This window comes from Pseudochaenichthys georgianus, chromosome 14 (genome assembly GCF_902827115.2).
Source record: "Pseudochaenichthys georgianus chromosome 14, fPseGeo1.2, whole genome shotgun sequence".
NCBI classification, from domain to species: domain Eukaryota; kingdom Metazoa; phylum Chordata; class Actinopteri; order Perciformes; family Channichthyidae; genus Pseudochaenichthys; species Pseudochaenichthys georgianus.
Window position 1 is genome coordinate 33,899,984 of NC_047516.1, and position 14,126 is coordinate 33,914,109.

Here is a 14,126-nt window from a genome sequence, read left to right on the forward strand (position 1 = left end):
TTAAATCAAGTTATTTTGGTAAAATGAATGAAAAATGTAACAACAAAAACATATAAAAAATCATATTTAAATTGTTACGGGCTAGAGGGCCCTGACGGCTCGCCACTGCTCAATATCAAGCCACAATTATTGTTTTTATTTTAAATCGTATAATGTCGGACTTTTTTTGTCGTCTGTGAGGAAAAGAAATGGGGCTCAGAGCCTCAGAATACTGAAATCTGTATTTTTTTGAATATTTTTTTCCTTCTAAATTTGTTATTCTTTTCTAAATAGCACACTGTTATTTACTCACCAATAACACACGATCATCCTTGTTTTTATTTATTTGTTTAATTCCATAATTTCGGGCTTTTTTGGCATCCGTCAGGAACTGAATTTCAAAATAAAAATAACCGGAAACAGCCACTGAACTGATTACCCAAGATCCTCAGCTATGGTTTAAGCTTGCTGATTGGATGTTTTAGCGGCAATGCATGTAGGGATATGGTGTTAATACGATATGAAATCTGAAAAACTTAAAAAAAAAATGTATTCCGAGTGTTCTTGCTTTTCTCTTTGAAAGTCATCACATAAATGCATTGTAATACACGGTTCGGCTGCATTACATATTACAGATCTGCCGTGGTTCTTTATAGAGCCCTGATGAGAAGACCTTTGGAAAAACTGGAAGAAATGCCGCCGAAACTGAATACTTGACGTGGATCATAAATATATCAACAATTAAACAACATCTTCAATTTCTCTTCACACTTGCAGTATCAACACTAATTCGGCTGACTTTTACATTTCATCTAATTCATAGATAGGTTATATTTACACCATAACGGTGCACAGCTGATATAAAAGGACTTGTAGTTTTTAAAGATAATACTGATTTTCTTTGAATATAAGAATGTAAATACTGAGTCTGAAATAATATAGCAATAATGCTGCAAAAGTATGTGAAAGCATGAATAAAACTACACATCTTCAGATGTTGTACATACATAAGTGTCCTACACTAATAATACAACGCTATTATGGCTGTGTGTACCTTGTGTGCACCGCCTAGTGGTTAAAGCATGTTATTGAATTATTGTTTTTATGTGTTATATTTGATGGAATACTTTCATAGGGGGAAAGTAGAAGGTCAATGATAGAAATATAGAATATAAAAAATCAAGAAGACACTATAAGTGATCTCTACAATAAAACAGTTTAGTGCAGGATGTACAAAGATATTAATATGAGGAGGTGCAAAACAGAAAAACGAATGAACCTTTATTTAAACATTAAATAATACTTTAGATTAAGGTCTTCTTTTAAATAAGAAAAAAGCTTTGGGGTATCAAAAGATAAATATTAAGCCTGACAAAGTACTTAACGTCTAATATATTGCTTTCCTGCAATGTTAACAATGTTGAAGCACATATTTTAACTGATATTATACATATGAATTATACTCTTATGTATGTAGATAGTATAAGAAATGTGAAGAATATGACAGTTTAATAGACATATTGATAGATGTCTTGTAATGCACTGTTGAGGAACCTCAGCTGCGACCCAAGTTTTTCATTCATTGCATAACTACACCGTAGTTGTGTATATGATATGTCAATAAACCTTAGAAAATCTTGAAATCTTGAAAGGGATGTGCAAAATAGCCATTATACAGTCTTTAATTAACTATTAGTAGAGAATAACGAGTAATGAATATACTTTATTACTCGTTTCCATTCATGTCAATTGCAGATAAATGTTTAGTCTTCTCAAGCACCAACTATCAAATATCTCTCCTGATTGTTGGCACTTGACAATCACCTTCCCTGAATTTTACTCAGGTGTAACTAAAGTCTGATTTAAGGGTTGTTTATATTTCACATCATTAATCAGAATCTGCAAAGTAACTCAAATAAATGTAGTGGAGTAAAAATACCAGGTTAACCTCTGAATTGTAGTGGAGTAGAATTACAAAGTAACAATGAGCTGTCATGTGGGTATATATTAATGCTGCGCATTATGGACACAAGCGATTTTCACCCATCTATTAATTATATGTTTTACATTTGATAACACCAATGTGTTTAATACTGGCAACTTCTAATTGTGGGAAAAACGAAAACGTTCAGTAGAGACGTCCCATAGAACATTTTGTGAAACACAATAGCCAGCATGTGTAGTTCTGGGGGGGCGTTCGATTCCAGTTTTGGATAGTCTGGCGTGGTTTCGTTCCATTTCAAACAGCTGTTTGACTCTCGGCGTAACCTTGGCGCACTGCCACTCCAACATCCAATCCCAGAGCTTGCAGATGAATCACGGGGACAGTAGTACTAAACGATAGCTGGGGATTATGGGTAGTGTAGTGTCTTCGGCCATCCTAAACTCAGAAATGTTTTTCGGATTTCATATTGCATTAACACCATATCCCTACATGCATTGCGGCTAAAACATCCAATCAGCGAGCTTAAACCATAGCTGAGGATCTTGGGTAATCAGTTCAGTGGCTGTGTATCCAAGCCCCCAGGAAGTGCGCCGGACTCTGATGAGAATATTCGTTATGGCCAAACGGCGGTAGGCTACTACACTTCCGTTAGGTTGCTGGGCCCGGAAACACTTTTTCCCATTGACTTACATTGGGAAAGAGTGGTCGGTAACTCGTTGGATTTTTTTTTTTAAACTAAATAAACTACCCAGTATGAACGTTTGTATAGCCCTTATTAAAAACATTAGGTCCTCAAGTTGTAAAATGTGCTAATAACGTTATTCTGAGAGTTATTTTCCTCGGCATTATGAACGCGCATCAAACCCACGGGACCGCGCTGCCCGGCACGTTCATGTTACGTGTTCTGACTGTAACAGTTTGGAGGATTTAGCAGCCTGGTATATTTATATATATATATTAGTGCTGTCAAAATTATCGTGTTAACGGCGGTAATTCATTTTTTTAATTAATTGCGTTAAAATATTTAACGCATTTAACGCATGTGCAGAATGGTCCGCCCCATACGTGCCACCAGTGGCAGCGCCAGGGTATGGCTGGGGTAGGCTACACCCATACCAAGAAATGGCTTAGCCCCACCATGAAAAAGGATGTTAAAGTAAGCAAAATAAAGTCTGCCAACTCGCGCGGAGTAAATTACACAGACAACAGTTAGTAAGATTGATTTCAGTAGCCACGGTTTTGAAAGCTTTTGTCACGTAGTGATCGTCTTCTCAATAGAACATCTTTGATAACGGCGTGGTGTTGTTGCAGGAAGTCCCGACGGAGAATACTTTTGCTGTAGTACAGGGCAGAGCCATATAATAGTAATAATATGGCTCTGGTAAAGGGGTGCACTGTGCACATAACTGGTACGCAGGTTATGTGCGTAATCTGAAATGCGTACCGTCACTTGTGTCACAAAGCGCATTTGCGTACCGACGTACTTGTGAAGCTTTTCCAGAAGGCGATTAGATCACCGGACGACAGAGTCGGTCTCCGTGTGCACATACAGGGCTGCTGTTAACGTCGGTCTGTACAACGGAACTGTGCCAAAACTACGCCAACTGGCTGCGGAGGGAGACTCCCTCCTTCACTGGAGAACTGCGCTAAAACAGCTGATCACAACGTTCACACTCTGTGGTCACGAAGTACTCCACTAGCGCGCCCCCCCCTCTGTCGACTTTCCTGAAGTACTCCCCCGTTGATAGAAATCAACACGTGATGAATTAAGACCCCACGGTTTGATGATTGATAGGTGTGTGGGTTGTCTTTCATTTTGACATGCAGAAAAATGTTATAATAAACATAGATACTGTATGTTAAATGGATATATCCGCCTTCTTTCATTTATCTTTCCATTCCCACAACAATATAAATGGCATATTTTGGACATAGTTCGAATGGTGATTAATCATGATTAATTAATTTTTAAACTGTGATTAATCTGATTAAAATTATTAATCGTTTGACAGCCCTAATATATATATATAGTTTTAGCGGCATATACATATAAATAAAATATATATTATATACACATGGTTGGTATTTAACAAAAAGGGGTGTTATAGTCTGTGTTGTAGTGTGTGATATTGGTATTTATGGAAACAATGTACACCTTTCCTTCAAGTATTATACGTTTTTGTTACTTGTGGGGTACTTAACATGAATAGTCACAGTTACTATCCTTTTACTCCATCACATTTAAAAGAGAAATAGGCTATTGTTATTTTAACTCCACCACAGTAGTAATCCATCATCAGCTTTACTTTTTAGATAAGATTGAACTCACAATTGATCATAACAGGCTTCAAATACATACATTTTTATATATTACCAAGTGGTTTCATGTACAATCCACACAAGTATCATGCTAAATTAAGCTCTGTTGCTTGGCTATCACTAGATCCTGTTATCAGCATAATATAAAAGTACCTAACGATTGATGTGTAACTTAGCATTAATTACTAGCTAGCCGCTAGCTGCTAACTGCCGCGGCCGCCTCGTTAATATCAAATCCATCATAACAATCCAGTACCATGCTGTCATGAACGCGCGGTGCTGTACGGCCCGTCCACACAGCAGCGTTGAAAAAATCTTACATATTACGTGTACGCAAATTGACGTGATTAATGTGAACAAGCCTTTTGTGGGGCGTGGTTAAAGTTGTGCATGCTCTATGAGTGCACATACGGGTACTTCTCAGGCATGACGGGTGTTACAACCCGGCTCCTGGGCTGCAACATAAAGCGGGGAGGCGAGACGAGGGGTATGATATAATGTTCGTTTATTCAAAACAAACAACCAAACAACCAAACAAGCAACAAGAACCAGCAACAGGTCCCTGACGCTGGCACAGGACAAGTGCCCAGAGGAGACAGAGCGACGTAACAGCTGGGCTCCTCCTATATCCTTTTCTTCTCCAGGTGCAGCTCATCAGGCAGGTATCCTCCCACCGGTGCGACTCATCAGCCATGAACCTGTGAACACCCACAAAGCACACCCACAACCAGACGGCACCCCACGTGGTGTGGAGGGGTCGTCACACGGGTAATCTGTGACATTTCGCCCTCTCAAAAGTTGGCCCATTTTATCTTCATGCGCCAATGAGCAGCTCTCATAGGAATGAATGAGGCCCCGCCTCCAACGCTGTATCCAGTTATTAGGCCCATTCCCAAACCGCCCCCTACACCCTACCTACACACTACCCCTCTGTTTGCGCGTTCATGTGGAGGGTCCGCCATATTAAGGGCTATTCAAAGCAACGAGTGTGGAGTGGTGTGGAGGGGGAGTGGGCTATCAAGCCCTTAAACAACGAGTCTGCATCGGTGCTGACCATGGATGTATAATAAGCTGACTGGAGACCGGTCTCTACCTGACCCGTCGCAACGCTGTGTGTGTCCGTCAGGAAACAAGCTGTTAACAAGTAGTTATATCTCCCACAGGGTCCGCCCTCTACTGGACTCTATGGGTACTCTCTTACCCCGCAAGCATTCTCCCACTGAGACTTCTATAGACGTAGCCGGCCCTGGGCGGGCCTACCTGAATGCGCGCGCATCACACCGTATAAAAGGAGGCCTTGCCTCCTGACTATCATCCTTTTCTCTTCAGCAGTGGAAGTGATTCCACGAGAGACTGAGACGTTTGAAAGAAGAAGAAAGAGTTATCATACCCCCAGGGAGTCGCCACTGCTAGAGACCCGGGCCTGTCCTTCGTGCCCTGGTTGAAATAGCGGGCGCTGATCCCCACCACCTTGCTTCGAGTGGTTGGGGGACCAGAATATAGCCGAGGTGGTGCCATTCACGTTCGCCATTCCTTCCGGGTCTGGCGTCCATGGAAGTCCACCGCCCAGGGCTGTACTATCCCTGGATGATGATCGTGGCGGCGGGTGTGTGGGCTACTCACTTATTGCGAGAGATGCCCCTGCCTCACCAGGTCAGAGTGATTATTGGGCCGCAAGGCCGAATAAGTAGCTTGGTCCACGGGCCAGGCCCGGTTCCCCCAGGGACCGGTGCTCAGTGGCTTCACGTGATATAGGGTCGCCCCTACTTCATCACAGGCCGCCACCGCTGCCCGCTGTGTGATGTCCCTGGGATATCACGCCGCTTGGCACTTTCCAAAGAGGATCGTGTTGATCTCCTGGGAGCCCCCGTGTTTACGGAAGGGCTCTTTGGATCGATCTCCTTGCTCACGGGATGAGGATTAGTCGCAGCGTAGCTGCTTCTTGCCCATTCCCAGAGGAAGAAACACTGTCCTACACTCCCCGCCCCTGCTGTAAACCCCAGTATAGGGAGCCAGCAGGTGGGCGTGTGCACGTGAGTGGAATAAACCGAGTGCTGTCAAAGCACTCTGCGGGTTCAAGAGACGCTATTGCCGGTGTGCTGTTGTCAGAAAACACACCTTGCCTAGTATAATGGCTCCGATTAATGCATTTCACCGTTGCAATGGGAAATACAGCGTTAATACGTGGGCGCGCGGCCCTCGTGAGAGTGGCCGCGGTGCGTTCAGGGACCCCCGCAGGAGAACGGTGGTTTACGTTTGTAAACTCTAGTTCTGGAGTGAGGTGTGTGTGTGTGTGGGAAAAATGCATTCAGTAAAGACTATTGCATTTATCCCAGAGTAAGAGTCATTCCTCTCCACAATTCCACTTTCCCCCATAATGTCCGTTTCAAAGAGACGGCATTGTGACGGCGCGCACGGCCCCCCTCCCCCGAGGGCGGGCCACGGTGCGTTCAAAGATCTCAGTCGAGAGGTGAGACGAAGGGAGAGGTGCAGGCACGGAGATCCCGTGCCCGCGGCGCCCTCCACCTCTTCGGCCCACCCCATGGAACCGGCGTGCCGGCACTCACGGGGACGGGTTTTCCGTCTTTACGGATCTGGCTGGCGGGGGGAGAACATCTCTCCGCCCGGGACGAGGGGGCGAATCCTGCCTCCTCCCTGTATAATGCACAGATCACTACGTTTTCTAATAAGAATGAGGTTGATCTGTATCCAAATCTAAGTGTCTTTTGTTTCCACAAAGGCTACACTTAGGCCTACACACAATGTTAACCGTACAAATTCCCCATTCGCTGCCCCAGCTGTAGCTCCTGTAAAGGAGGTGGCTAATGGGCATGCGCAGAGAGGGATGAACCGCAGGGAGTGCTATCTAAAGGAGAGCGCTATGCGGGTACAGGGACATTATGGCCGGCGTATTGCTGTCAGAGAACACACTACGCCTAGAGCAAAGACTCCAATGCAGTTTACCCGTAGTGGTAAAGGCTGCATTATGGCGGAGTCCGCACTCACACAAGAGCGCGTGGCGGTGCGTTCAGGGACCTTAGTAAAACACACCACGCCTATAAAGACTCCGATTAATGCGGTTTACCGTAGTGGTGAGAACAGCATTAGGGTGGAGCGCGCGCTCACACAAGAGCGCGCGGCGGTGCGTTCAGGGTCCTCAGTAAATAATCGGCCCTTTCTGTGTCAACCCTCCAGGGGCAAATCTTCCCTTCGCGGGGAGTTTTTGCGGTGGAACGGGTCACCAGAGAGTATCACAGCTTCATAGCTGCTGCCCCACAGCTGAGGGCCTGTCCATTAACACAATGTTCTGGGGGATGGAAACTCAGCTGTGTACTAACAGGGTGGAGGGACAGGAGGATGCAGCGTCCCACTGTACCACATGTCTACACTGTACCACTGTATCATATGGACCACTGTCTTGTGGGTGTCCCACTATCGCCGTAGCAAATCACCCGGTTTTGTATGACCAGACCCTCTTCACCTACCGGGATACAAACCGGAGGAACCAGGCATGGAGGGAGGTGGCAGAGACAGTGGGTGAAACTGGTAGGTTTTCGCCTGTTTGGGGAGTTTATATATATATTGCTCCCATAAAATCCCCGGGGTTTTTTGCTTTGTATGTCGGGGGCGGGAGATTCATGTGATTGGTTGTTGGTCGTGTTGCTTGAATAAAATCCCCAAGCTCCAGACATGCCCAGCTCCAAGCTTTTTTTGAAGCTGTAGTGTGGACACTCGTAATAGCCGGTCAGGGGCAGTAGGGTGGAATATTGTTGGACGACAGTGCGCGTATACATCGCGGCTCCACCCACTGTACCCATAGAGTCCAGTAGAGGGCGGAGCCTGTGGGAGATATAACGTCGGGTTACGTACGTAGTGTAACCCTTGTTATATTAGCACAGGCGGAGCCCTCTACTCGGGGCACTGTCTGTCCTATTCCGCTCGCTGAAGAGAGGTGTAGGATGATAGTCAGGAGGCGAGGCCTCCTTTTATACGGTGTGATGCGCACGCATTCAGGTAGGCCCGCCCAGAGGGCCGGCTACGTCTATAGAAGTCTCAGTGGGAGAATGCTTGCGGGGTAAGAGAGTACCCATAGAGTCCAGTAGAGGGCTCCGCCTGTGCTAATATAACAATGGTTACACTACGTAACCCGACGTTTCAGCAAACATCCACTGATAAATTGCGATGTTAACAACCTCATGATAACCTCATATGTTTTAACTTAGGATCGTACCTGTGTTTAGTCTAGAAAAAGGTAAATGTCCATCCATCCATCCATCCATCTTCTCCCGCTTATCCGTGGTCGGGTCGCGGGGGTAGCAGTTCCAGCAGAGAGCCCCAAACTTTCTTTTCCCTGGCGACATCAACCAGCTCTGACTGGGGGATCCCAAGGCGCTCCCAGGCCAGCCAAGAGATATAATCCCTCCACCTGGTCCTAGGTCTACCCCTTGGTCTCTTCCCAGCTGGACGTGCCTGGAACACCTCCCTAGGGAGGCGCCCAGGTGGCATCCTAACTAGGTGCCCGAACCACCTCAACTGGCTTCTTTCGACGCGAAGGAGGAGCGGCTCAACTCCGAGTCCCTCCCTGATGACCGAACTTCTCACCTTATCTCTAAGGGAGACACCAGCCACCCGGCGGAGGAAACCCATCTCGGCCGCTTGTATCCGCGATCTCGTTCTTTCGGTCATGACCCATCCTTCATGACCATAGGTGAGGGTAGGAACGAAAATGGCCCGGTAGACAGAGAGCTTTGCCTTCCGGCTCAGCTCCCTTTTCGTCACAACGGTGCGGTAAAGCGACTGCAATACCGCTCCCGCTGCTCCGATTCTCCGGCCCATCTCACGCTCCATTGATCCCTCACTCGAGAACAAGACCCCGAGATACTTGAACTCCTTCACTTGGGGTAAGGACTCATTCCCTACTTGGAGTGGACAGTCCATCGGTTTCCTGCTGAGAACCATGGCCTCAGATTTGGAGGTGCTGATCCTCATCCCAGCCACTTCACACTCGGTTGCGAACCGATCCAGTGAGTGCTGAAGGTCGCAGACCGATGAAGCCATCAGAACCACATCATCTGCAAAAAGCAGTGGTGCAATCCTTAGTCCACCGAACTGCAGACCCCCCCCCCCACAACTACACCTCGAAATCCGATCCATGTATATTACAAACAGGATTGGTGACAAAGCGCAGCCCTGGCGGAGGCCAACCCTCACCGGAAATGGGTCCGACTTACTGCCGAGGACCCGGTAAAGGTAAATGTGTGCATTTTATTATAAAGTTGTGTATTACAGACTGTTGCAAAAACTAAGAAGCTTATAAACATCAGGTGTAAAACTAAAAGAGCAGGTGTAAAACAATTAAAGATGTTTGGAGTTTTATTTGAGTTATTAATTTACATTTTTTGTCTGTGACGGGGTTCAATTCGTCCATTCGATACATGGCTTAGTCGGTTGTTTAAGCTCCAAAAACACTTTATTTATATCAGCAACAAAAAAAGAATAGCGAACCAGCACAAGTTAGACAACAAAATAAAATCCACAAACAGGCCGTCCCTCACTCATTCAGAGTAAACGTGTTCTGGCTGTTGCCTTCTCTGCAACAAACCCCCGAACACGTCCCAGCTGTTGCCTTCACTGCAACATTCTTCAGAGTGACAGTCCAAAAAAAAAAAACCAACAAGGAACCAACACCGTCCCTTTTGAACCCATGGCCCCTCCCACAGGCTCACCGTCAACAGGTGACACAATCAACTCAAAACCACATTTCAACATAAATGTAATTTCCTCAAACATGAGGAAACTATCTGAACCAAACATACACAGGTTAACTACCTCTTAACAGTCATTCCCCATAATTAATAAACACAAAATAAATAAGAAATTGCATGGTTCATTTGACGGAAGAGAGCAGGAAATCGGCTGTCAGTGGCGGAGTCAGTCACTCTGTGACCAGCTCCGTCACATTGTCAAAGAGATGCTGATTTGAAACCGTTGTTACATACAGTTACGGCATTTCCTGTTTCTGCCGGAGAGAGGGGAGGCCGTCCCAAAGCTTGCTGCTGTATTTACTCCCTCCATCTGACAGGAGGGAGCCTCATTGAGCTGCGAGTGTGGCTACAGACGGAGTTCACTCCGTCATGGAGGGGTAGGGTCGAGGGAGTGGTTTGGGATTGGGCCTTAGTTATATTATACATCCATGTGTGTATGCAATGATGCTCAAAATGTCCCTTATAGGCCTACGTCTGTTTCCGGTTATTTTTATTTTGAAATTCAGTTCCTGACGGATGCCAAAAAAGCCAGAGATTATGGAATTAAACAAATAAATAAAAACAAGGATAATTGTGTGTTATTGGTGAGTAAATAACAGTGTGTTATTTAGAAAAGAATAACAAATTAGAAGGAAAAAAAGATTTAAAAAAATACAGACTTCAGTATTCTGAGGCTCTGAGCCCCATTTCTTTCCTCACAGACGACAAAAAAGTCCGACATTATACGATTTAAAATAAAAACAATAATCGTGGCTTGATATTGAGTAAGAACATGTTTTTATGAACCCCACAACTTCCGGTGTTCCAAGACCCGAACGGACAAAAAGACGTGCTGCAGGCACTACCAATAGAAATACATTGCTTTTAAAATCGTTCTGTGTGACCAGTGGCCGCGCCAGAGATTTTCTCAAGGGGGTGCTGTGGGGTAGCTTGACGTTTCATAGAGGGTCCTCAAACATTAAGGGTTTCCCATTAATGCACCAGCGCTACAGTTGAATTTCTACTGCAACACTCCCCACACACACATTTGAATACTTTATTTGGTTCCACAAATTATATTACATAAGACAGGGAATCAAATATATCAGGGCTAAGCAGCACAGAACACTTAGGGGAACACATAGCACCTCCTTCTCCACACGGCTAAGCTGCCAATAATAGCTGAAACAGAGCAATATTTGGCAATTTGTTTGGCTTTTCTCTTTGACATTCCAGCAATTCTCAGACCAATCATGGTGCATTTATATACATGACCAAGACTTCCGAATACAAGTATGCTATATCTACACTTGTACCCAAAGCTGGTTATCACATCGAGCAGTGGTTGGTATTTGATATACTTGTCCTGGAAAGCCTGGTCCATGTACAGGTCAAAGGCACAGCCTACTTCTAATATTAGCACCTCCCTGTGGTTGGTGTCAACAAAAACAACATCAGGTGTATTTGTGTAAGTGTATCACACACACACACACACACACACACACACACACACACACACACACACACACACACACACACACACACACACACACACACACACACACACACACACACACACACACACACACACACACACACACACACACACACACACACACACACACACACACACACACACACACACACACACACACACACACACACACGTTCTCACTCTCATCCCGTCACATATTGACGGACGGTCAGGGCCCCTCCCTGTCGCTATATTACGTACAGGGTACCCCTTTCCCGTCATTTTCTACGGGCAGGGCGTCCCATAGACCTTCATTGCGGACACAGCGGACCCTTTGCCCGTCAGGCTTCTACGGGCAGGGCGTCCCATGGACCTTCATAATGCCTATTTTAAGGTTCATTTGGCCATTAAAATGCGTTTTGATCTCATTTTATGCGAGTAATGAGTTTTTATTTCGGATTATTTGTGCAGTACATGTACATGATGTTTAGTTTGCTAGTTATGACGAAGATTACTTCATGAATGTGTACACATTCATGGTTGCTAAGGTGGTTGCTATGGACGCTGCAACAGCTCCCAGACCACGTGATCAACAACAATGGCTGTCCTTCGTGTTATTCTCGGTGGAAAAATGCCTATTTTAAGGTTAATTTGGCCATTAAAATGCGTTTTGATGTCATTGTATGCGAGTAATGAGTTTTTATTTCTGATTAGTTGTGCAGTACATGTACATGATGTTTAGTTTGCTAGTTATGACGAAGATTACCTTACGTCTGTGAGGAAAATACATGGGCTCAGAGCCTCGTATTTTTTAAATCTTTTTTTCCTTCTAATTTGTTATTCTTTTCAAAATAACACACTGTTATTTACTCACCAATAACATACAATTATCCTTGCTTTTATTTATTGGTTTAATTCCATAATCTCGGTCTTTTTTGGTGTTCGTCAGGAACTGAATTTCAAAATAAAAATAACCGGAAACAGACGTAGGCCTATAAGGGACAGTTCGAGCATCATTGCGATTGTCAAAATGTTTGAGTTTAGGATGGCGAAGACACTACACTACCCAGAATCCCCAGCTATCGTTGAGGACTACAGTGCCCGTGATTACTCTTCTAGGTCTGGGATTGGATGTTGGAGTGGCAGTGCGCCAAGGTTACAGCGTCAAACAGCTGTTTGAAATGGAACGAAACCACGCCAGACTATCCAAAACTGGAATCGAACACCCCTCCAGAACTACACACTACACTATTGTGTTTCGCAAAATGTTCTATGGGACGTCTCTACTGAACTTTTTCGTTTTCCCACAATTAGAAGTTGCCAGTATTAAACACATTGGTGTTATCAAATGTAAAACATATAATTAATAAATGGATAAAAATCGCTGTCCATAATGCGCAGCATCAATATATAGCATTAATATACCCATATGAAAGCTCATTGATACTTTGTAATTCTACTCCACTACAATTCAGAGGTTAACCTGGTATTTTTACTCCACTGCATTTATTTGAGTTACTTTGCAGATTCTGATTAATGATGTGAAATATAAACAACCCTTAAATCAGACTTTAGTTACACCTGAGTAAAATTCAGATAAGGTGATTGTCAAGTGCCAACAATCAGGAGAGATATTTGATACGTGTGCTTGAGAAGACTAAACATGTATCTGCAATTGACATTAATGGAAACGAGTAATAAAGTATATTAATTACTCGTTATTCTCTACTAATAGTTAATTAAAGACTATATATTATGGCTATTTTGCACATCCCTTTCAAGATTTTCAAAGGTTTATTGACATATCATACACAACTGTGTAGTTATGCAATGAATGAAAAACTTGGGTCACAGGTTCGTCAACAGTGCATTACAAGACATCTATCAATATGTGTGTACCTCCACCATTAAACTGTCATATTCTGCACATTTCTTATTCTATCTACATACATAAGAGTATAATTAATGTGTATAATATCAGTTAAAATAAGTGCTTCAACATAGTTAACATTGCAGGAAAGCAATATATTAGAAGTTAATTACTTTTTCAGGCTTATTATTTAATATTTAATGTTTAAATAAAGGTTAATCCGTTTTTCTGTTTTGCACCTCCTCCTATTAATATCTGTGTACATCTTTATATATACAGTCTATGGTGTACATCCTGCACTAAACTGTTTTATTGTAGAGATCACTTATAGTATCTTCTTGATTTTTTATATTCTATATTTCTATATTTATACTTTCCCCCTATGAAAGTTTGTACTCTTAATATTTTTGTAATCAAATATAACACATAAAAACAATAATTCAATAACGTGCTTTAACCACTAGGAGGTGCACACAAGGTGCACACAGCCATAATAACTTTGTATTATTAGTGTGTATGTACAACATCTGAAGATGTATAGTTTTATGCATGCTTGCACATCATTTTACAGCATATTGCTATACTATTTTAGACTCAGTCTTTACATTCTTACATTCAAAGAAAATCAGTATTATCTTTGAAAACTACAGTCCTTTTCTATCAGCTGTGCACAGTTATGGTGTAAATATAACCTATCTATGAATTAGATCAAATGTAAAAGTCAGCCGAATTAGTGTTGATACTGCAAGGAGACGTATTGTGTGAAGAGAAATTGAAGATGTTGTTTAATTGTTG